Genomic DNA, 23,498 nt, shown 5'->3' on the forward strand with positions numbered 1-23,498 from the left:
TACACGAACTGTTCACAGTTGAATAACATTTCGTTTAATTTTCGTTTTTTTGCTCCATTTACAGTAATGACGCAAAGAATGAAAATTATTCTTTCAATGAAGACACAAGCATTTTACGCTTTGCTCCGTAAAGTGCTCTACCAGATACATTTTTCAAATTCATCATTTCCCTGTATGCAAAGGGTGACGAAAAAATACAATGCTGCCGAATTCGATTTAGCCACGAGTACGCTCAAATATCTTTATAATGCTTTACTGTGACCAGGAATGCTTCTCAAAGTGCTATACTAAGAATTATTTCAAAAAAGACACGCGTTTGAATTTGATGCTTGAAACAATTTGGATGTATGCATGTTGTGACAACAAAAGCTTCTGAGTCCACTATATCAATTTTTTTAAATCAAACGGACATGCGCATTCTGATTTGATTCCTGAAGCTCAGAGAGCAAAAAAAAAAAAAAGAAGACGAAAGAAGGCAGTAAAGACTTTTTCTCCAAGAAATGTGTTCTTTCCATTTGATTGCTTAAATCCACGAGTCAATTCGATATGACGCAAAAGGCGGCAAACGTGACGGAAATGGATTTAGCCCAGAATTTCCTTTGTATGACGATGATAGAGTTTCATGAATGTCATTTGGTTTCATTACGAATTTTCTACAAGAGATTTGTCCTGTGGACTAGATGGCTCAAATGCATTAGCCAGCCTCCTGGAGACGTGTTTTACTTTCAAATGCTCAAGTATGACGAAATCGACTTAGTCCAAGATGTGTTTTTTTTTTCATTCATGATCCAACTTCGTTAGAGTTTCATGCATGTCAACGTGTTTACGACAAATTTACTTGGAGTGACATGTGTTTCACTTTGTGCACTTAAATGTCAGACAGGTCGACATAAAGGGTCCAGATGGAACTCCAGAAACTCCAGAAGGAAGTAGTAAGGCTACATTGTATATTACAAGAGCATTTTCTTTGGTTCCATAGATTTAGTGACAATTGCCACCTCTTTTCGCCATCCGATAGTTACAACTGACTCGAAGGTTTGATCAAGCACTTGAGAGTACCGTGAATATAACGATTTTGCATATTTCCTTTACCGACATTAGTGATGAAAACGATGCAGACGGCAACATGTTTGAACAGTATACTTTCTTCTTTCGAAATGTATGATGCTTATTTTGCAAATACATCATTCAGTTGTAAGGCAAGGGTTAGTGAAAAGGAATATGATGTTTTCTACCAAATTGAATAAATCAAACAATACACGAACTGTTCACAGTTGAATAACATTTCGTTTAATTTTTGTTTTATTGCGTCATTTATAGAATTGACGCAAAAAACAAAATGATTCTTTCAATGAAGACACAAGCATTTAACGCTTTTCTCCGTAAAGTGCTCTTCCAGATTCACTTTTCAAATTCATCATTTCCCTGTATGTAAAGGGTGACGAAAAAATACAATGCTACCGAATTCGATTTAGGCACCAGTACGCTTAAATATCCTTAAAATGCTTTCCTGTGACCAGGAATGCTTCTAAATGTGTTATACTAAGAATTATTTCAAAAGACACGCGTTTGAATTTGCTGCCTGAAACACTTTGGATGTATGTATTATGTGACTACAAAACAAAAAGTTTTGAGTCTACTATATCAATTTTGTTTAAATCAAATTTACATGCGCACTCTGATTCGATTCCTGAAGCCCAGAGAATAAAAAAAAAAAAAAGATGACGAAAGAAGGCAGTAAAGACTTTTTCTCCAAGAAATGTGTGCTTAATTTGATTGCTTAAATCCTCGAGTCAATTCAATATGACGGAAAATGCGGCAAGCGTGACGAAATGGATTTAGCCCAGAATTTGCTTTGCTTATGTATGACGATAATAGAGTTGAATGAATCTCATTTGGTTTCATTACGAATTTTCTACAAGAGATTTCTCCTGTGGACTAGATGGCTCAAAAGCCAGCCTCATGACGACGTGTTTTACTTTCAAATGCTCAAGTATGACGAAATCGACTAAGTCCAAGATGTTTTTTTTTTTTCAATCCATGTTCGAACTTCGTTAGAGCTTCATGCATGTCAACGTGGTTACGAAAAATTTACTTTCAGTGACATGCGTTTCACTTTGTGCACTTAATTGCGTCAGACAGCTCTACATAAAGGGTGCCGAAATAAAAAGACAACTATGACGATATGGTCTCTAACGAGCTATTATGGTTAGCAATTCAATCAAATCGCACACCGCTTTGTTTTACTTCTCAAACAGCTGTAAGGGCGGCGAAATCCCTTGAGCAAACGATATGCAATATACCAAATTGGTATTCTTCATTGCACTGGAGAATACTGACGTTTTCACCAAAATACAAAAAGTATGTGGCAGTTTAACATAGAGGGTGACGAAAAGAGGCGGTAACAGTGACGAAGTTGATTTACCATACAATTTACTTTCGATTACTTTGGTTCCAGTTGAATTCATCTCATTCTCTGTTATGACGAATTTTCCTCAAGTCACTTGTGCTCTCAATATATTAAATTCTTGATATCTTAACATCGAGAAGGGAGAGTTTAGAAAACTTGTGTGCAAGTTGATTGTATATCTATGCATATTTGTTTAGACAAATAGATTTTTTTTTTTTCAAATTTGGTGTCAGTTAAAAAAAAAAACAAATATATTGAGAAATTCCCATTTGCAGCAATAGTTGCATATCAATGTCATGTATAAACGAAGCAAATAGTGGGCTAAATCAATTTCGTCACCCTTGCCGCCTTTCCATGTAAAGCATTTATGCTACACTGCCGCAGGAATATAAAGAATCGAATGCAAAGCGCATGTCTTTGGAAGAGAGCTTAGTTCGGATGACACATTGACAAGCATTGAAACTCCAGAAGGAAGTAGTAAGACTACATTGTATATTACAAGAGCATTTTCTTTGGTTCCATAGATTTAGTGACAATTGCCACCTCTTTTCGCCATCCGATAGTTACAACTGACTCGAAGGTTTGATCAAGCACTTGAGAGTACCGTGAATATAACGATTTTGCATATTTCCTTTACCGACAATAGTGACGAAAACGATGCAGCCAGCAACATGTTTGAACAGTATACTTTCTTCTTTCGAAATGTATGCTGCTTATTTTGCAAATACATCATTCAGTTGCAATGCAAGGGTTAGTGAAAAGGAATGTAATGTTTTCTACCAAATTGAATAAATAATACACGAACTGTTCACAGTTGAATAACATTTCGTTTAATTTTCGTTTTTTTGCTCCATTTACAGTAATGACGCAAAGAATGAAAATTATTCTTTCAATGAAGACACAAGCATTTTACGCTTTGCTCCGTAAAGTGCTCTACCAGATACATTTTTCAAATTCATCATTTCCCTGTATGCAAAGGGTGACGAAAAAATACAATGCTGCCGAATTCGATTTAGCCACGAGTACGCTCAAATATCTTTATAATGCTTTACTGTGACCAGGAATGCTTCTCAAAGTGCTATACTAAGAATTATTTCAAAAAAGACACGCGTTTGAATTTGATGCTTGAAACAATTTGGATGTATGCATGTTGTGACAACAAAAGCTTCTGAGTCCACTATATCAATTTTTTTAAATCAAACGGACATGCGCATTCTGATTTGATTCCTGAAGCTCAGAGAGCAAAAAAAAAAAAGAAGACGAAAGAAGGCAGTAAAGACTTTTTCTCCAAGAAATGTGTTCTTTCCATTTGATTGCTTAAATCCACGAGTCAATTCGATATGACGCAAAAGGCGGCAAACGTGACGGAAATGGATTTAGCCCAGAATTTCCTTTGTATGACGATGATAGAGTTTCATGAATGTCATTTGGTTTCATTACGAATTTTCTACAAGAGATTTGTCCTGTGGACTAGATGGCTCAAATGCATTAGCCAGCCTCCTGGAGACGTGTTTTACTTTCAAATGCTCAAGTATGACGAAATCGACTTAGTCCAAGATGTGTTTTTTTTTCATTCATGATCCAACTTCGTTAGAGTTTCATGCATGTCAACGTGTTTACGACAAATTTACTTGGAGTGACATGTGTTTCACTTTGTGCACTTAAATGTCAGACAGGTCGACATAAAGGGTCCAGAAGGAACTCCAGAAACTCCAGAAGGAAGTAGTAAGACTACATTGTATATTGCAAGAGCATTTTCTTTGGTTCCATAGATTTAGTGACAATTGCCACCTCTTTTCGCCATCCGATAGTTACAACTGACTCGAAGGTTTGATCAAGCACTTGAGAGTACCGTGAATATAACGATTTTGCATATTTCCTTTACCGACATTAGTGACGAAAACGATGCAGACGGCAACATGTTTGAACAGTATACTTTCTTCTTTCGAAATGTATGATGCTTATTTTGCGAATACATCATTCAGTTGTAAGGCAAGGGTTAGTGAAAATGAATGTAATGTTTTCTACCAAATTGAATAAATCAAATAATACACGAACTGTTCACAGTTGAATAACATTTCGCTTAATTTTCGTTTTATTGCGTCATTTACAGTAATGACGCAAAGAATAAAATTATTCTTTCAATGAAGACACAAGCATTTTACGCTTTACTCCGTAAAGTGCTCTACCAGATACATTTTTCAAATTCATCATTTCCCTGTTTGCAAAGGGTGACGAAAAAATACAATGCTGCCGAATTCGATTTAGCCACCAGTACGCTCAAATATCTTTATAATGCTTTACTGTGACGAGGAATGCTTCTCAAAATGCTATACTAAGAATTATTTCAAAAAAAGACTCGCGTTTGAATTTGATGCTTGAAACAATTTGGATGTATGCATGTTGTGACAACAAAATCTTTTGAGTCCACTATATCAATTTTTTAAATCAAACGGACATGCGCATTCTAATTTGATTCCTGAAGCCCAGAGAGGAAAAAAAAAAAAAAAAGATGACGAAAGAAGGCAGTAAAGACTTTTTCTCCAAGAAATGTGTTCTTTCCATTTGATTGCTTAAATCCACGAGTCGGTTCATTATGACGCAAAAAAGGCAAACGTGAAGAAATGTATTTAGCCCAGAATTTGCTTTGGTTATGTATTACGATGATAGAGTTGCATGAATCTCATTTGGTTTTACTACGAATTTTCAACAAGAGATTTGTCCTGTGGACTAGATGGCTCAAATGCATTAGCCAGCCTCCCGGATACGTGTTTTACTTTCAAATGCTCAAGTATGACGAAATCGACTTAGTTCAAGATTTGCTTTTTTTGAATTCATGTTCCCACTTCGTTTTATCTTGATTACTTTGAGTGACATGCGTTTCACTTTGTGCACTTAAATGCGTCAGACAGCTCTACAGAAAGGGAGAGGAAATAAAAAGACAACTATGACGACATCTTCTCTAGCGAACTATTTTGGCTAGAAATTCAATCAAATCGCACACCACTTTGTTTTACTTCTGAAACAGCTGTAAGGGCGACGAAATCCCTTTAGCAAACGATATACATTATACCAAATTGGTATTCTTCATTGCACAGAATACTGACGTTTTCACCAAAATACAAAATACTTTGTCTTCAAGTGCTCAAATGTATGTGGCAGTTGAACATAAACGGTGACTAAAAGAGGAGTTAACAGTGACGAATTTGATTTACCCAACAATTTACTTTCCATTACTTTGGTTCCAATTGAATTCATCTCATCTTCTTTTTATGACGAATTTTCCTCAAGTGACTTGGTGCTCTCGATATATTAAATTCTTGATATCTAACATCGAGAAGAAAGAGTTTAGGAAAGTTGTGTGCAAGTTGATTGTATGCATATTTGTTGGCCAAATAGATTTCTTCAAAATTGATGTGAGTTAAAAAAAAAAAAAAATCATAAAACATATTGAGAAATTCCCATCTGTAACAGTAGTGGCATATCAATGTCATGTATAAACGAAGCAAATAGTGAGTTAAATCGATTTCGTCACCGTTTTCCCGCCTTTCTCTTTTTTTTTTCGCTAAGTGGTACTCCAGTATGATGTATAAGCAGAGCAAATGGTGGGCTAAATCGATTTCGTCACCCTTGCCGCCTTTCCATGTAAGGATTTATGCTACACTGGTGCATGTATTTAAAGAACCGAATGCAAAGCGCATGTCTTTGGAAGAGAACTTAGTTCAGATGAAACATTGACAAGCATTGAAACTCCAGAAGGAAGTAGTAAGACTACATTGTATATTACAAGAGCATTTTCTTTGGTTCCATAGATTTAGTGACAATTGCCACCTCTTTTCGTCATCCGATAGTTACAACTGACTCGAAGGTTTGATTAAGCACTTGAGAGTACCGTGAATATAACGATTTTGCATATTTCTTTTACCGACAATAGTCACGAAAACGATGCAGCCAGCAACATGTTTGAACAGTATACGTTTTTCTTTTGAAATGTATGCTGCTTATTTTGCAAATACATCATTCAGTTGTAAGACAAGGGTTAGTGAAAAGGAATGTAATGTTTTCTACCAAATTGAATAAATGAAATAATACACGAACTGTTCACAGTTGAATATCATTTCGTTTAATTTTCGTTTTATTGCGTCATTTACAGTAATGACGCAAAGAATAAAATTATTCTTTCAATGAAGATACAAGTATTTTACGCTTTGCTCCGTAAAGTGCTCTACCAGATACATTTTTCAAATTCATCATTTCTCTGTATGCAAAGGGTGACGAAAAAATACAATGCTGCCGAATTCGATTTAGCCACCAGTACGCTCAAATATCTTTATAATGCTTTACTGTGACCAGAAATGCTTCTCAAAGTGCTATACTAGAAATTATTTTTAAAAAGTCACGCGTTTGAATTTGATGCTTGAAACAATTTGGATGTATGCATGTTGTGACAACAAAAGCTTTTGATTCCACTTTATCAAATTTTTAAATCAAACGGACATGCGCATTCTGATTTGATTCCTGAAGCCCAGAGAGTAAAAAAAAAATGACTAAAGAAAGCAGTAAAGATTTTTTCTCCAAGAAATGTGTTCTTTCCATTTGATTGCTTAAATCCACGAAGTAAGACGCAAAAGGTGGCAAACGTGACGAAATGGTCTGAGCCAAGAATTTTCTGTGCTTATGTATGACGATGACAGAGTTGCATGAATCTCATTTAGTTTTATTATTAATTTTCTACAAGAGATTTGTCCTGTGGACTACCTGGCTCAAATACATTAGCCAGCCTCCCGGAGACGTGTTTTACTTTCAAATGCTCAAGTATGACGAAATCAACTTAGTCCAAGATGTGCTTTATTTTACTTTATGTTCCAACTTCCTTCGAGCTTCATGCATGTCAACGTGTCGCCATCGAGGTCAAAAATTGGGAACCGCACAATCGTCAAAGACTGTCGCTGAACGACAATCTTTGACGCCAACTCCGTCAATTGTCGCAACAAGCATGCATTTCGAAAGAAAAAAGTATACCTTTCAAACATATTGCTGGCTGCATCGTTTTCGTCACTATTGTCGGTAAAGTTAATATACAAAATCGTTATATTCACGGTACTCTCAAGTGCTTAATGAAGAAGACGAGTCAGTTGTAACTATCGGATGAAGAAAAGAGGTGGAAATTGTTACTAACTCTATGGAACTAAAGAAAATGCTCTTGTAATATTCAATGTATTCTAACTACTTCCTTTTATAGTTTCAATGCTTGTCAATGTTTCATCCGAACTAAATTCTCTTCCAAAGACATGCGCTTTGCATTCGATTTTTTATATTCATGCGGCAGTATAACATAAATCGTTACATGGAAAAGCGGTGTGCTATTTCATATACAAATCCAAACAAATTCATCAAACTCAAAGCTGCTGATAAAATCAATATAACGTTTGTGCCAGCAACAGCTTATCCCCTCCACGCGCAGCCAAAACACATACGCTGACATAATAAACACATTCTTCCATCATATACACTAATACATACACACACACACACAAACGCACAAACGGACAGTAGATCATCATGAGCGCACGCACAAACACACTTGATGGATGTCAACGTGTTTACGAAAAATTTACTTGAAGTGACATGTGTTTCACTTTGTGCACTTAAATGCGTCAGACAGCTCGACATAAAGGGTGACGAAATAAAAAGACAACCATGACGATATCTTCTCTAGCAAACTATTATGTTTAGCAATTCAATCAAATCGCACACCGCTCCGTTTTACTTCTCAAAACAGCTGTAAGGGCGACGAAATCCCTTTAGCAAACGATATGCATTATACCAAATATGTATTCTTCAGTGTACAGGAGAATACTGACATTTTCACCAAAATACAAAATAAAAAATACTTTGTATTCGAGTGCTCAAATGTACATACATACATACATACACACAGTTGAACATAAAGGGTGACGAAAAGAGGCAGTAACAGTGACGAAGTTGATTTACCCCACAATTTACTTTCCATTACTTTGGTTCCAGTTGAATTGATCTCATCCTCTTTTATGACGAATTTTCCTCAAGTCACGTGCTCTCAATATATTCAATTCTGGATATCTAACATCGAGAAAGAAGACTTTAGAAAAGTTGTGGGGAAGTTGAATGTATATCTATGCATATTTGTTGGCCAAATAGATTTCTTCAAATTTGGTGTCAGTTAAAAAAAAACAACAACATTCATAAAACATATCGAGAAATTCCCATCTGTCACAATATTGGCATATCAATGTCATGTATAAACGAAGCAAATAGTGGGCTGAATAAATTTCATCACCTTGTCGCCTTTCTTTCTTTTTTTTTTCGTTAAGTGGTACTCCAGTATGATGTATAAGCAGAGCAAATTGTGGGCTAAATCAATTTCGTCACCCTTGCCGCCTTTCCATGTAAGGATTTATGCTACACTGCCGTATGCATATAAAGAATTGAATGCAAATCGCATGTCTTTGCAAGAGAACTTAGTTCGGATGACACATTGACAAGCATTGAAACTATAAAAGGAAGTAGTTAGACTACATCGTATATTACAAGAGCATTTTGTTTGGTTCCATAGATTTAGTGACAATTGCCACCTCTTTTCGTCATCCGATAGTTACAACTGACTCGTCTTTTTCATGAAGCACTTGAGTTTTTGATCAAGCACTTGAGAGTACCGTGAAAATATAACGACTTTGTATATTACCTTCACCGGCAAATAGTGACGAAAACGACGGAGGCAGCAACATGTTTGAACGGTATACTTTTTTCTTTCGAAATACATGCTGCTTATTTTGCAAATACATCATTCAGTTGTAAGGCAAGGGTTAATGAAAAGGAATATGATGTTTTCTACCAAATTGAATAAATCAAACAATACACGAACTGTTCAGAGTTGAATAACATTTCGTTTAATTTTTGTTTTATTGCGTCATTTATAGAATTGACGCAAAAAATAAAATGATTCTTTCAATGAAGACACAAGCATTTAACGCTTTTCTCCGTAAAGTGCTCTTCCAGATTCACTTTTCAAATTCATCATTTCCCTGTATGTAAAGGACGAAAACGATGCAGCCAGCAACATGTTTCAACAGTATACTTTCTTCCTTCGAAATGTATGCTGCTTATTTTGCAAATACATCATTCAGTTGCAATGCAAGGGTTAGTGAAAAGGAATATAATGTTTTCTACCAAATTGAATAAATAATACACGAACTGTTCACAGTTGAATAACATTTCGTTTAATTTTCGTTTTATTGATCCATTTACAGTAATGACGCAAAGAATGAAAATTATTCTTTCAATGAAGACACAAGCATTTTACGCTTTGCTCCGTAAAGTGCTCTACCAGATACATTTTCAAATTCATCATTTCCCTGTATGCAAAGGGTGACGAAAAAATACAATGCTGCCGAATTCGATTTAGCCACGAGTACGCTCAAATATCTTTATAATGCTTTACTGTTACCAGCAATGCTTCTCAAAGTGCTATACTAAGAATTATTTCAAAAAAGACACGCGTTTGAATTTGATGCTTGAAACAATTTGGATATATGCATGTTGTGACAACAAAAGCTTTTGAGTCCACTATTCCACTATATTAATTTTTTAAATCAAACGGACATGCGCATTCTGATTTGATTCCTGAAGCCCAGAGAGCAAAAAAAAAAAAAAAAAAAAAAAAAAAGATGACGAAAGAAGACTGTAAAGATTTTTCTCCAAGAATTGTGTTCTTTCCATTTGATTGCTTAAATCCACGAGTCAATTCGATATGACGCAAAAGGCGGCAAAAGTGACGAAATGGATTTAGCCCAGAATTTGCTTTGTATGACGATGATAGAGTTTCATGAATCTCATTTGGTTTCATTACGAATTTTGTACAATAGATTTGTCCTGTGGACTAGATGGCTCAAATGCATTAGCCAGCCTCCTGGAGACGTGTTTTACTTTCAAATGCTCAAGTATGACGAAATCGACTTAGTCCAAGATGTGCTTTTTTTTTTCATTCATGTTCCAACTTCGTTAGAGTTTCATGCATGTGAACGTGTTTACGAAAAATTTATTTGGAGTGACATGTGTTTCACTTTGCACACTTAAATGCGTCAGACAGGTCGACATAAAGGGTGACGAAATAAGACAACCATGACTATATCTTCTCTAGCGAACTATTATGTTTAGCAATTCCATAAAATCGCACAATGCACGATATGCAATATACCAAATTGGTATTCTTCATTGCACAGGAGAATACTGACGTTTTCACCAAAATGCAAAATACTTTGTATTCAAGTGCTCAAATGTATGTGGCAGTTGAACATAAACGGTGACGAAAAGAGGAGTTAACAGTGACGAAGTTGATTTACCCCACAATTTACTTTCCATTACTTTGGTTCCAGTTGAATTCATCTCATCCTCTTTTATGACGAATTTTCCACAAGTGACTTGTGCTCTCAATATGTTAAATTCTTGATATCTAACATCGAGAAGGAAGAGTTTAGGAAAGTTGTGTGCAAGTTAATCAACTTGTATATCTATGCATATTTGTATATCTATGCATATTTGTTGGCCAAATAGATTTCTTCAAATTTGGTGTCAGTTAAAAAAAAAGAACATTCATAAAACATATTGAGAAATTCCCATCTGTAACAATAATGGCATATTATTATCAATTTCATGTATAAACGAAGCAAATAGTGAGTTAAATCGATTTCGTCACCCTTTTGCCGCCTTTCTTTTTTTTTTCGTTAAGTGGTACTCCAGTATGATGTATAAGGAGAGCAAATTGTGGGCTAAATCGATTTCGTCACCCTCGCCGCCTTTCCATGTAAGGATTTATACTACACTGCTGCATGCATTTAAAGAATCGAATGCAAAGCGCATGTCTTTGGAAGAGAACTTAGTTCGGATGACACATTGACAAGCATTGAAACTCCAGAAGGAAGTAGTTAGACTACATTGTATATTACAAGAGCATTTTCTTTGCTTCCATAGATTTAGTGACAATTGCCACCTCTTTCCGTCATCCGATAGTTACAACTGACTCGAAGGTTTGATCAAGCACTTGAGAGTCCGTGAATATAACGATTTTGCATATATCCTTTACCGACAATAGTGACGAAAACGATGCAGCCAGCAACATGTTTGAACAGTATACTTTTTTCTTTCGAAATGTATGCTGCTTATTTTGCAAATACATCATTCAGTTGTAAGGCAAGGGTTAGTGAAAAGGAATGTAATGTTTTCTACCAAATTGAATAAATCAAATAATACACGAACTGTTCACAGTTGAATAACATTTCGTTTAATTTTCGTTTTTATAAAATTATTATTTCAATGAAGACACAAGCATTTTACGCTTTGCTCCGTAAAGTGCTCTACCAGATACATTTTTCAAATTCATCATTTCCCTGTATGCAAAGGGTGACGAAAAAAAAATGCTGCCGAATTCGATTTAGCCAAATATCTTTATAATGCTTTATAATGCTTTTCTTTATAATGCTTCTCAATAAGAATTATTTCAAAAAAGACACGCGTTTGAATTTGATGCTTGACACACTTTGGATGTATGCATGTTGTGACCACAAAAGCTTTTGAGTCAACTTTATAATTTTTTAAATCAAATGGACATGTGCATTCTGATTTGATTCCTGAAGCCCAGAGAGTTAAAAAAAAAAGATGACGAAAGAAGGCAGGAAAGACTTTTTCTCCAAGAAACGTGTGCTATCCATTTGATTGCTTAAATCCACGAGTCAGTTCAATATGACGCAAAAGGCTGCAAACGTGACGAAATGGATTTAGCCCAGAATTTGCTCATGTATGACGATGATAGAGTTGCATAAATCACATTTGGTTTCATTACGTATTTTCTACAAGAAGTTTGTCCTGTGGACTAGATGGCTCAAAAGCCAGCCTCCCGCAGACGTGTTTTACTTTCAATTGCTCTAGTATGACGACATCGACTTAGTCAAAGATGTGCATTTTTGTAAATTCATGTTCCAACTTCGTTAGAGCTTCATGCATGTCAACGTGTTTACGAAAAATTTACTTTGAGTGACATGCGTTTGTGCACTTAATTGCCTCAGACAGCTCTACATAAAGGGTAATGAAATAAAAAGACAACCATGACGACATGGTCTCTAGCGAACTATTATGGTTAGCAATTCAATCAAATCGGACACCGCTTTGTTTTACTTCTCAAACAGCTGTAAGGGCGACGAAATCCCTTTAGCAAACGATATGCAATATACCAAATTGGTATTCTTCATTGCACTGGAAAATACTGACGTTTTCACCAAAATACAAAAAGTATGTGGCAGTTTAACATAGAGGGTGACGAAAAGAGGCGGTAACAGTGACGAAGTTGATTTACCATACAATTTACTTTCGATTACTTTGGTTCCAGTTGAATTCATCTCATTCTCTGTTATGACGAATTTTCCTCAAGTCACTTGTGCTCTCAATATATTAAATTCTTGATATCTTAACATCGAGAAGGGAGAGTTTAAAAAAGTTGTGTGCAAGTTGATTGTATATCAATGCATATTTGTTTAGACAAATAGATTTTTTTTCAAATTTGGTGTCAGTTAAAAAAAACAAAACAAATATATTGAGAAATTCCCATCTGTAACAACAGTTGGATATCAATGTCATGTATAAACGAAGCAAATAGTGGGCTAAATCAATTTCGTCACCCTTGCCGCCTTTCCATGTAAGGATTTATGCTACACTGCCTCAGGCATATAAAGAATCGAAAGCAAAGCGCATGTCTTTGGGAGAGAGCTTAGTTCGGATGACACATTGACAAGCATTGAAACTCCAGAAGGAAGTAGTAAGACTACATTGTATATTACAAGAGCATTTTCTTTGGTTCCATAGATTTAGTGACAATTGCCACCTCTTTTCGCCATCCCATAGTTACAACTGACTCGAAGGTTTGATCAAGCACTTGAGAGTACCGTGAATATAACGATTTTGCATATTTCCTTTACCGACAATAGTGACGAAAACGATGCAGCCAGCAACATGTTTGAACAGTATACTTTTTTCTTTCGAAATGTATGCTGCTTATTTTGCAAATACATCATTCAGTTGCAATGCAAAGGTTAGTGAAAAGGAATGTAATGTTTTCTACTAAATTGAATAAATAATACACGAACTGTTCACAGTTGAATAACATTTCGTTTAATTTTCGTTTTATTGACCCATTTACAGTAATGACGCAAAGAATGAAAATTATTCTTTCAATGAAGACACAAGCATTTTACGCTTTGCTCCGTAAAGTGCTCTACCAGATACATTTTTCAAATTCATCATTTCCCTGTATGCAAAGGGTGACGAAAAAATACAATGCTGCCGAATTCGATTTAGCCACGAGTACGCTCAAATATCTTTATAATGCTTTACTGTGACCAGGAATGCTTCTCAAAGTGCTATACTAAGAATTATTTCAAAAAAGACACGCGTTTGAATTTGATGCTTGAAACAATTTGGATGTATGCATGTTGTGACAACAAAAGCTTCTGAGTCCACTATATCAATTTTTTTAAATCAAACGGACATGCGCATTCTGATTTGATTCCTGAAGCTCAGAGAGCAAAAAAAAAAAAAAGAAGACGAAAGAAGGCAGTAAAGACTTTTTCTCCAAGAAATGTGTTCTTTCCATTTGATTGCTTAAATCCACGAGTCAATTCGATATGACGCAAAAGGCGGCAAACGTGACGGAAATGGATTTAGCCCAGAATTTCCTTTGTATGACGATGATAGAGTTTCATGAATGTCATTTGGTTTCATTACGAATTTTCTACAAGAGATTTGTCCTGTGGACTAGATGGCTCAAATGCATTAGCCAGCCTCCTGGAGACGTGTTTTACTTTCAAATGCTCAAGTATGACGAAATCGACTTAGTCCAAGATGTGTTTTTTTTTTCATTCATGATCCAACTTCGTTAGAGTTTCATGCATGTCAACGTGTTTACGACAAATTTACTTGGAGTGACATGTGTTTCACTTTGTGCACTTAAATGTCAGACAGGTCGACATAAAGGGTCCAGATGGAACTCCAGAAACTCCAGAAGGAAGTAGTAAGGCTACATTGTATATTACAAGAGCATTTTCTTTGGTTCCATAGATTTAGTGACAATTGCCACCTCTTTTCGCCATCCGATAGTTACAACTGACTCGAAGGTTTGATCAAGCACTTGAGAGTACCGTGAATATAACGATTTTGCATATTTCCTTTACCGACATTAGTGATGAAAACGATGCAGACGGCAACATGTTTGAACAGTATACTTTCTTCTTTCGAAATGTATGATGCTTATTTTGCAAATACATCATTCAGTTGTAAGGCAAGGGTTAGTGAAAAGGAATATGATGTTTTCTACCAAATTGAATAAATCAAACAATACACGAACTGTTCACAGTTGAATAACATTTCGTTTAATTTTTGTTTTATTGCGTCATTTATAGAATTGACGCAAAAAACAAAATGATTCTTTCAATGAAGACACAAGCATTTAACGCTTTTCTCCGTAAAGTGCTCTTCCAGATTCACTTTTCAAATTCATCATTTCCCTGTATGTAAAGGGTGACGAAAAAATACAATGCTACCGAATTCGATTTAGGCACCAGTACGCTTAAATATCCTTAAAATGCTTTCCTGTGACCAGGAATGCTTCTAAATGTGTTATACTAAGAATTATTTCAAAAGACACGCGTTTGAATTTGCTGCCTGAAACACTTTGGATGTATGTATTATGTGACTACAAAACAAAAAGTTTTGAGTCTACTATATCAATTTTGTTTAAATCAAATTTACATGCGCACTCTGATTCGATTCCTGAAGCCCAGAGAATAAAAAAAAAAAAAAGATGACGAAAGAAGGCAGTAAAGACTTTTTCTCCAAGAAATGTGTGCTTAATTTGATTGCTTAAATCCTCGAGTCAATTCAATATGACGGAAAATGCGGCAAGCGTGACGAAATGGATTTAGCCCAGAATTTGCTTTGCTTATGTATGACGATAATAGAGTTGAATGAATCTCATTTGGTTTCATTACGAATTTTCTACAAGAGATTTCTCCTGTGGACTAGATGGCTCAAAAGCCAGGCTCATGACGACGTGTTTTACTTTCAAATGCTCAAGTATGACGAAATCGACTAAGTCCAAGATGTTTTTTTTTTTTTCAATCCATGTTCGAACTTCGTTAGAGCTTCATGCATGTCAACGTGGTTACGAAAAATTTACTTTCAGTGACATGCGTTTCACTTTGTGCACTTAATTGCGTCAGACAGCTCTACATAAAGGGTGCCGAAATAAAAAGACAACTATGACGATATGGTCTCTAACGAGCTATTATGGTTAGCAATTCAATCAAATCGCACACCGCTTTGTTTTACTTCTCAAACAGCTGTAAGGGCGGCGAAATCCCTTGAGCAAACGATATGCAATATACCAAATTGGTATTCTTCATTGCACTGGAGAATACTGACGTTTTCACCAAAATACAAAAAGTATGTGGCAGTTTAACATAGAGGGTGACGAAAAGAGGCGGTAACAGTGACGAAGTTGATTTACCATACAATTTACTTTCGATTACTTTGGTTCCAGTTGAATTCATCTCATTCTCTGTTATGACGAATTTTCCTCAAGTCACTTGTGCTCTCAATATATTAAATTCTTGATATCTTAACATCGAGAAGGGAGAGTTTAGAAAACTTGTGTGCAAGTTGATTGTATATCTATGCATATTTGTTTAGACAAATAGATTTTTTTTTTTTCAAATTTGGTGTCAGTTAAAAAAAAAAACAAATATATTGAGAAATTCCCATTTGCAGCAATAGTTGCATATCAATGTCATGTATAAACGAAGCAAATAGTGGGCTACATCAATTTCGTCACCCTTGCCGCCTTTCCATGTAAAGCATTTATGCTACACTGCCGCAGGCATATAAAGAATCGAATGCAAAGCGCATGTCTTTGGAAGAGAGCTTAGTTCGGATGACACATTGACAAGCATTGAAACTCCAGAAGGAAGTAGTAAGACTACATTGTATATTACAAGAGCATTTTCTTTGGTTCCATAGATTTAGTGACAATTGCCACCTCTTTTCGCCATCCGATAGTTACAACTGACTCGAAGGTTTGATCAAGCACTTGAGAGTACCGTGAATATAACGATTTTGCATATTTCCTTTACCGACAATAGTGACGAAAACGATGCAGCCAGCAACATGTTTGAACAGTATACTTTCTTCTTTCGAAATGTATGCTGCTTATTTTGCAAATACATCATTCAGTTGCAATGCAAGGGTTAGTGAAAAGGAATGTAATGTTTTCTACCAAATTGAATAAATAATACACGAACTGTTCACAGTTGAATAACATTTCGTTTAATTTTCGTTTTTTTTGCTCCATTTACAGTAATGACGCAAAGAATGAAAATTATTCTTTCAATGAAGACACAAGCATTTTACGCTTTGCTCCGTAAAGTGCTCTACCAGATACATTTTTCAAATTCATCATTTCCCTGTATGCAAAGGGTGACGAAAAAATACAATGCTGCCGAATTCGATTTAGCCACGAGTACGCTCAAATATCTTTATAATGCTTTACTGTGACCAGGAATGCTTCTCAAAGTGCTATACTAAGAATTATTTCAAAAAAGACACGCGTTTGAATTTGATGCTTGAAACAATTTGGATGTATGCATGTTGTGACAACAAAAGCTTCTGAGTCCACTATATCAATTTTTTTAAATCAAACGGACATGCGCATTCTGATTTGATTCCTGAAGCTCAGAGAGCAAAAAAAAAAAAAGAAGACGAAAGAAGGCAGTAAAGACTTTTTCTCCAAGAAATGTGTTCTTTCCATTTGATTGCTTAAATCCACGAGTCAATTCGATATGACGCAAAAGGCGGCAAACGTGACGGAAATGGATTTAGCCCAGAATTTCCTTTGTATGACGATGATAGAGTTTCATGAATGTCATTTGGTTTCATTACGAATTTTCTACAAGAGATTTGTCCTGTGGACTAGATGGCTCAAATGCATTAGCCAGCCTCCTGGAGACGTGTTTTACTTTCAAATGCTCAAGTATGACGAAATCGACTTAGTCCAAGATGTGTTTTTTTTTCATTCATGATCCAACTTCGTTAGAGTTTCATGCATGTCAACGTGTTTACGACAAATTTACTTGGAGTGACATGTGTTTCACTTTGTGCACTTAAATGTCAGACAGGTCGACATAAAGGGTCCAGAAGGAACTCCAGAAACTCCAGAAGGAAGTAGTAAGACTACATTGTATATTGCAAGAGCATTTTCTTTGGTTCCATAGATTTAGTGACAATTGCCACCTCTTTTCGCCATCCGATAGTTACAACTGACTCGAAGGTTTGATCAAGCACTTGAGAGTACCGTGAATATAACGATTTTGCATATTTCCTTTACCGACATTAGTGACGAAAACGATGCAGACGGCAACATGTTTGAACAGTATACTTTCTTCTTTCGAAATGTATGATGCTTATTTTGCGAATATATCATTCAGTTGTAAGGCAAGGGTTAGTGAAAATGAATGTAATGTTTTCTACCAAATTGAATAAATCAAATAATACACGAACTGTTCACAGTTGAATAACATTTCGCTTAATTTTCGTTTTATTGCGTCATTTACAGTAATGACGCAAAGAATAAAATTATTCTTTCAATGAAGACACAAGCATTTTACGCTTTACTCCGTAAAGTGCTCTACCAGATACATTTTTCAAATTCATCATTTCCCTGTTTGCAAAGGGTGACGAAAAAATACAATGCTGCCGAATTCGATTTAGCCACCAGTACGCTCAAATATCTTTATAATGCTTTACTGTGACGAGGAATGCTTCTCAAAATGCTATACTAAGAATTATTTCAAAAAAGACTCGCGTTTGAATTTGATGCTTGAAACAATTTGGATGTATGCATGTTGTGACAACAAAATCTTTTGAGTCCACTATATCAATTTTTTAAATCAAACGGACATGCGCATTCTAATTTGATTCCTGAAGCCCAGAGAGGAAAAAAAAAAAAAAAAGATGACGAAAGAAGGCAGTAAAGACTTTTTCTCCAAGAAATGTGTTCTTTCCATTTGATTGCTTAAATCCACGAGCCGGTTCATTATGACGCAAAAAAGGCAAACGTGAAGAAATGTATTTAGCCCAGAATTTGCTTTGGTTATGTATTACGATGATAGAGTTGCATGAATCTCATTTGGTTTTACTACGAATTTTCAACAAGAGATTTGTCCTGTGGACTAGATGGCTCAAATGCATTAGCCAGCCTCCCGGATACGTGTTTTACTTTCAAATGCTCAAGTATGACGAAATCGACTTAGTTCAAGATTTGCTTTTTTTGAATTCATGTTCCCACTTCGTTTTATCTTGATTACTTTGAGTGACATGCGTTTCACTTTGTGCACTTAAATGCGTCAGACAGCTCTACAGAAAGGGAGAGGAAATAAAAAGACAACTATGACGACATCTTCTCTAGCGAACTATTTTGGCTAGAAATTCAATCAAATCGCACACCACTTTGTTTTACTTCTGAAACAGCTGTAAGGGCGACGAAATCCCTTTAGCAAACGATATACATTATACCAAATTGGTATTCTTCATTGCACAGAATACTGACGTTTTCACCAAAATACAAAATACTTTGTCTTCAAGTGCTCAAATGTATGTGGCAGTTGAACATAAACGGTGACTAAAAGAGGAGTTAACAGTGACGAATTTGATTTACCCAACAATTTACTTTCCATTACTTTGGTTCCAATTGAATTCATCTCATCTTCTTTTTATGACGAATTTTCCTCAAGTGACTTGGTGCTCTCGATATATTAAATTCTTGATATCTAACATCGAGAAGAAAGAGTTTAGGAAAGTTGTGTGCAAGTTGATTGTATGCATATTTGTTGGCCAAATAGATTTCTTCAAAATTGGTGTGAGTTAAAAAAAAAAAAAAATCATAAAACATATTGAGAAATTCCCATCTGTAACAGTAGTGGCATATCAATGTCATGTATAAACGAAGCAAATAGTGAGTTAAATCGATTTCGTCACCGTTTTCCCGCCTTTCTCTTTTTTTTTTCGCTAAGTGGTACTCCAGTATGATGTATAAGCAGAGCAAATGGTGGGCTAAATCGATTTCGTCACCCTTGCCGCCTTTCCATGTAAGGATTTATGCTACACTGGTGCATGTATTTAAAGAACCGAATGCAAAGCGCATGTCTTTGGAAGAGAACTTAGTTCAGATGAAACATTGACAAGCATTGAAACTCCAGAAGGAAGTAGTAAGACTACATTGTATATTACAAGAGCATTTTCTTTGGTTCCATAGATTTAGTGACAATTGCCACCTCTTTTCGTCATCCGATAGTTACAACTGACTCGAAGGTTTGATTAAGCACTTGAGAGTACCGTGAATATAACGATTTTGCATATTTCTTTTACCGACAATAGTCACGAAAACGATGCAGCCAGCAACATGTTTGAACAGTATACGTTTTTCTTTTGAAATGTATGCTGCTTATTTTGCAAATACATCATTCAGTTGTAAGACAAGGGTTAGTGAAAAGGAATGTAATGTTTTCTACCAAATTGAATAAATGAAATAATACACGAACTGTTCACAGTTGAATATCATTTCGTTTAATTTTCGTTTTATTGCGTCATTTACAGTAATGACGCAAAGAATAAAATTATTCTTTCAATGAAGATACAAGTATTTTACGCTTTGCTCCGTAAAGTGCTCTACCAGATACATTTTTCAAATTCATCATTTCTCTGTATGCAAAGGGTGACGAAAAAATACAATGCTGCCGAATTCGATTTAGCCACCAGTACGCTCAAATATCTTTATAATGCTTTACTGTGACCAGAAATGCTTCTCAAAGTGCTATACTAGAAATTATTTTTAAAAAGTCACGCGTTTGAATTTGATGCTTGAAACAATTTGGATGTATGCATGTTGTGACAACAAAAGCTTTTGATTCCACTTTATCAAATTTTTAAATCAAACGGACATGCGCATTCTGATTTGATTCCTGAAGCCCAGAGAGTAAAAAAAAAATGACTAAAGAAAGCAGTAAAGATTTTTTCTCCAAGAAATGTGTTCTTTCCATTTGATTGCTTAAATCCACGAAGTAAGACGCAAAAGGTGGCAAACGTGACGAAATGGTCTGAGCCAAGAATTTTCTGTGCTTATGTATGACGATGACAGAGTTGCATGAATCTCATTTAGTTTTATTATTAATTTTCTACAAGAGATTTGTCCTGTGGACTACCTGGCTCAAATACATTAGCCAGCCTCCCGGAGACGTGTTTTACTTTCAAATGCTCAAGTATGACGAAATCAACTTAGTCCAAGATGTGCTTTATTTTACTTTATGTTCCAACTTCCTTCGAGCTTCATGCATGTCAACGTGTCGCCATCGAGGTCAAAAATTGGGAACCGCACAATCGTCAAAGATTGTCGCTGAACGACAATCTTTGACGCCAACTCCGTCAATTGTCGCAACAAGCATGCATTTCGAAAGAAAAAAGTATACCTTTCAAACATATTGCTGGCTGCATCGTTTTCGTCACTATTGTCGGTAAAGTTAATATACAAAATCGTTATATTCACGGTACTCTCAAGTGCTTAATGAAGAAGACGAGTCAGTTGTAACTATCGGATGAAGAAAAGAGGTGGAAATTGTTACTAACTCTATGGAACTAAAGAAAATGCTCTTGTAATATTCAATGTATTCTAACTACTTCCTTTTATAGTTTCAATGCTTGTCAATGTTTCATCCGAACTAAATTCTCTTCCAAAGACATGCGCTTTGCATTCGATTTTTTATATTCATGCGGCAGTATAACATAAATCGTTACATGGAAAAGCGGTGTGCTATTTCATATACAAATCCAAACAAATTCATCAAACTCAAAGCTGCTGATAAAATCAATATAACGTTTGTGCCAGCAACAGCTTATCCCCTCCACGCGCAGCCAAAACACATACGCTGACATAATAAACACATTCTTCCATCATATACACTAATACATACACACACACACACAAACGCACAAACGGACAGTAGATCATCATGAGCGCACGCACAAACACACTTGATGGATGTCAACGTGTTTACGAAAAATTTACTTGAAGTGACATGTGTTTCACTTTGTGCACTTAAATGCGTCAGACAGCTCGACATAAAGGGTGACGAAATAAAAAGACAACCATGACGATATCTTCTCTAGCAAACTATTATGTTTAGCAATTCAATCAAATCGCACACCGCTCCGTTTTACTTCTCAAAACAGCTGTAAGGGCGACGAAATCCCTTTAGCAAACGATATGCATTATACCAAATATGTATTCTTCAGTGTACAGGAGAATACTGACATTTTCACCAAAATACAAAATAAAAAATACTTTGTATTCGAGTGCTCAAATGTACATACATACATACATACACACAGTTGAACATAAAGGGTGACGAAAAGAGGCAGTAACAGTGACGAAGTTGATTTACCCCACAATTTACTTTCCATTACTTTGGTTCCAGTTGAATTGATCTCATCCTCTTTTATGACGAATTTTCCTCAAGTCACGTGCTCTCAATATATTCAATTCTGGATATCTAACATCGAGAAAGAAGACTTTAGAAAAGTTGTGGGGAAGTTGAATGTATATCTATGCATATTTGTTGGCCAAATAGATTTCTTCAAATTTGGTGTCAGTTAAAAAAAAAAAACAACATTCATAAAACATATCGAGAAATTCCCATCTGTCACAATATTGGCATATCAATGTCATGTATAAACGAAGCAAATAGTGGGCTGAATAAATTTCATCACCTTGTCGCCTTTCTTTCTTTTTTTTTTCGTTAAGTGGTACTCCAGTATGATGTATAAGCAGAGCAAATTGTGGGCTAAATCAATTTCGTCACCCTTGCCGCCTTTCCATGTAAGGATTTATGCTACACTGCCGTATGCATATAAAGAATTGAATGCAAATCGCATGTCTTTGCAAGAGAACTTAGTTCGGATGACACATTGACAAGCATTGAAACTATAAAAGGAAGTAGTTAGACTACATCGTATATTACAAGAGCATTTTGTTTGGTTCCATAGATTTAGTGACAATTGCCACCTCTTTTCGTCATCCGATAGTTAAAACTGACTCGTTTTTTCATGAAGCACTTGAGTTTTTGATCAAGCACTTGAGAGTACCGTGAATATAACGACTTTGTATATTACCTTCACCGGCAAATAGTGACGAAAACGATGGAGCCAGCAACATGTTTGAACGGTATACTTTTTTCTTTCGAAATACATGCTGCTTATTTTGCAAATACATCATTCAGTTGTAAGGCAAGGGTTAATGAAAAGGAATATGATGTTTTCTACCAAATTGAATAAATCAAACAATACACGAACTGTTCAGAGTTGAATAACATTTCGTTTAATTTTTGTTTTATTGCGTCATTTATAGAATTGACGCAAAAAATAAAATGATTCTTTCAATGAAGACACAAGCATTTAACGCTTTTCTCCGTAAAGTGCTCTTCCAGATTCACTTTTCAAATTCATCATTTCCCTGTATGTAAAGGACGAAAACGATGCAGCCAGCAACATGTTTCAACAGTATACTTTCTTCCTTCGAAATGTATGCTGCTTATTTTGCAAATACATCATTCAGTTGCAATGCAAGGGTTAGTGAAAAGGAATATAATGTTTTCTACCAAATTGAATAAATAATACACGAACTGTTCACAGTTGAATAACATTTCGTTTAATTTTCGTTTTATTGATCCATTTACAGTAATGACGCAAAGAATGAAAATTATTCTTTCAATGAAGACACAAGCATTTTACGCTTTGCTCCGTAAAGTGCTCTACCAGATACATTTTCAAATTCATCATTTCCCTGTATGCAAAGGGTGACGAAAAAATACAATGCTGCCGAATTCGATTTAGCCACGAGTACGCTCAAATATCTTTATAATGCTTTACTGTTACCAGCAATGCTTCTCAAAGTGCTATACTA

This window comes from Diadema setosum, chromosome 9 (assembly GCF_964275005.1).
Source record: "Diadema setosum chromosome 9, eeDiaSeto1, whole genome shotgun sequence".
NCBI classification, from domain to species: Eukaryota; Metazoa; Echinodermata; class Echinoidea; order Diadematoida; family Diadematidae; genus Diadema; species Diadema setosum.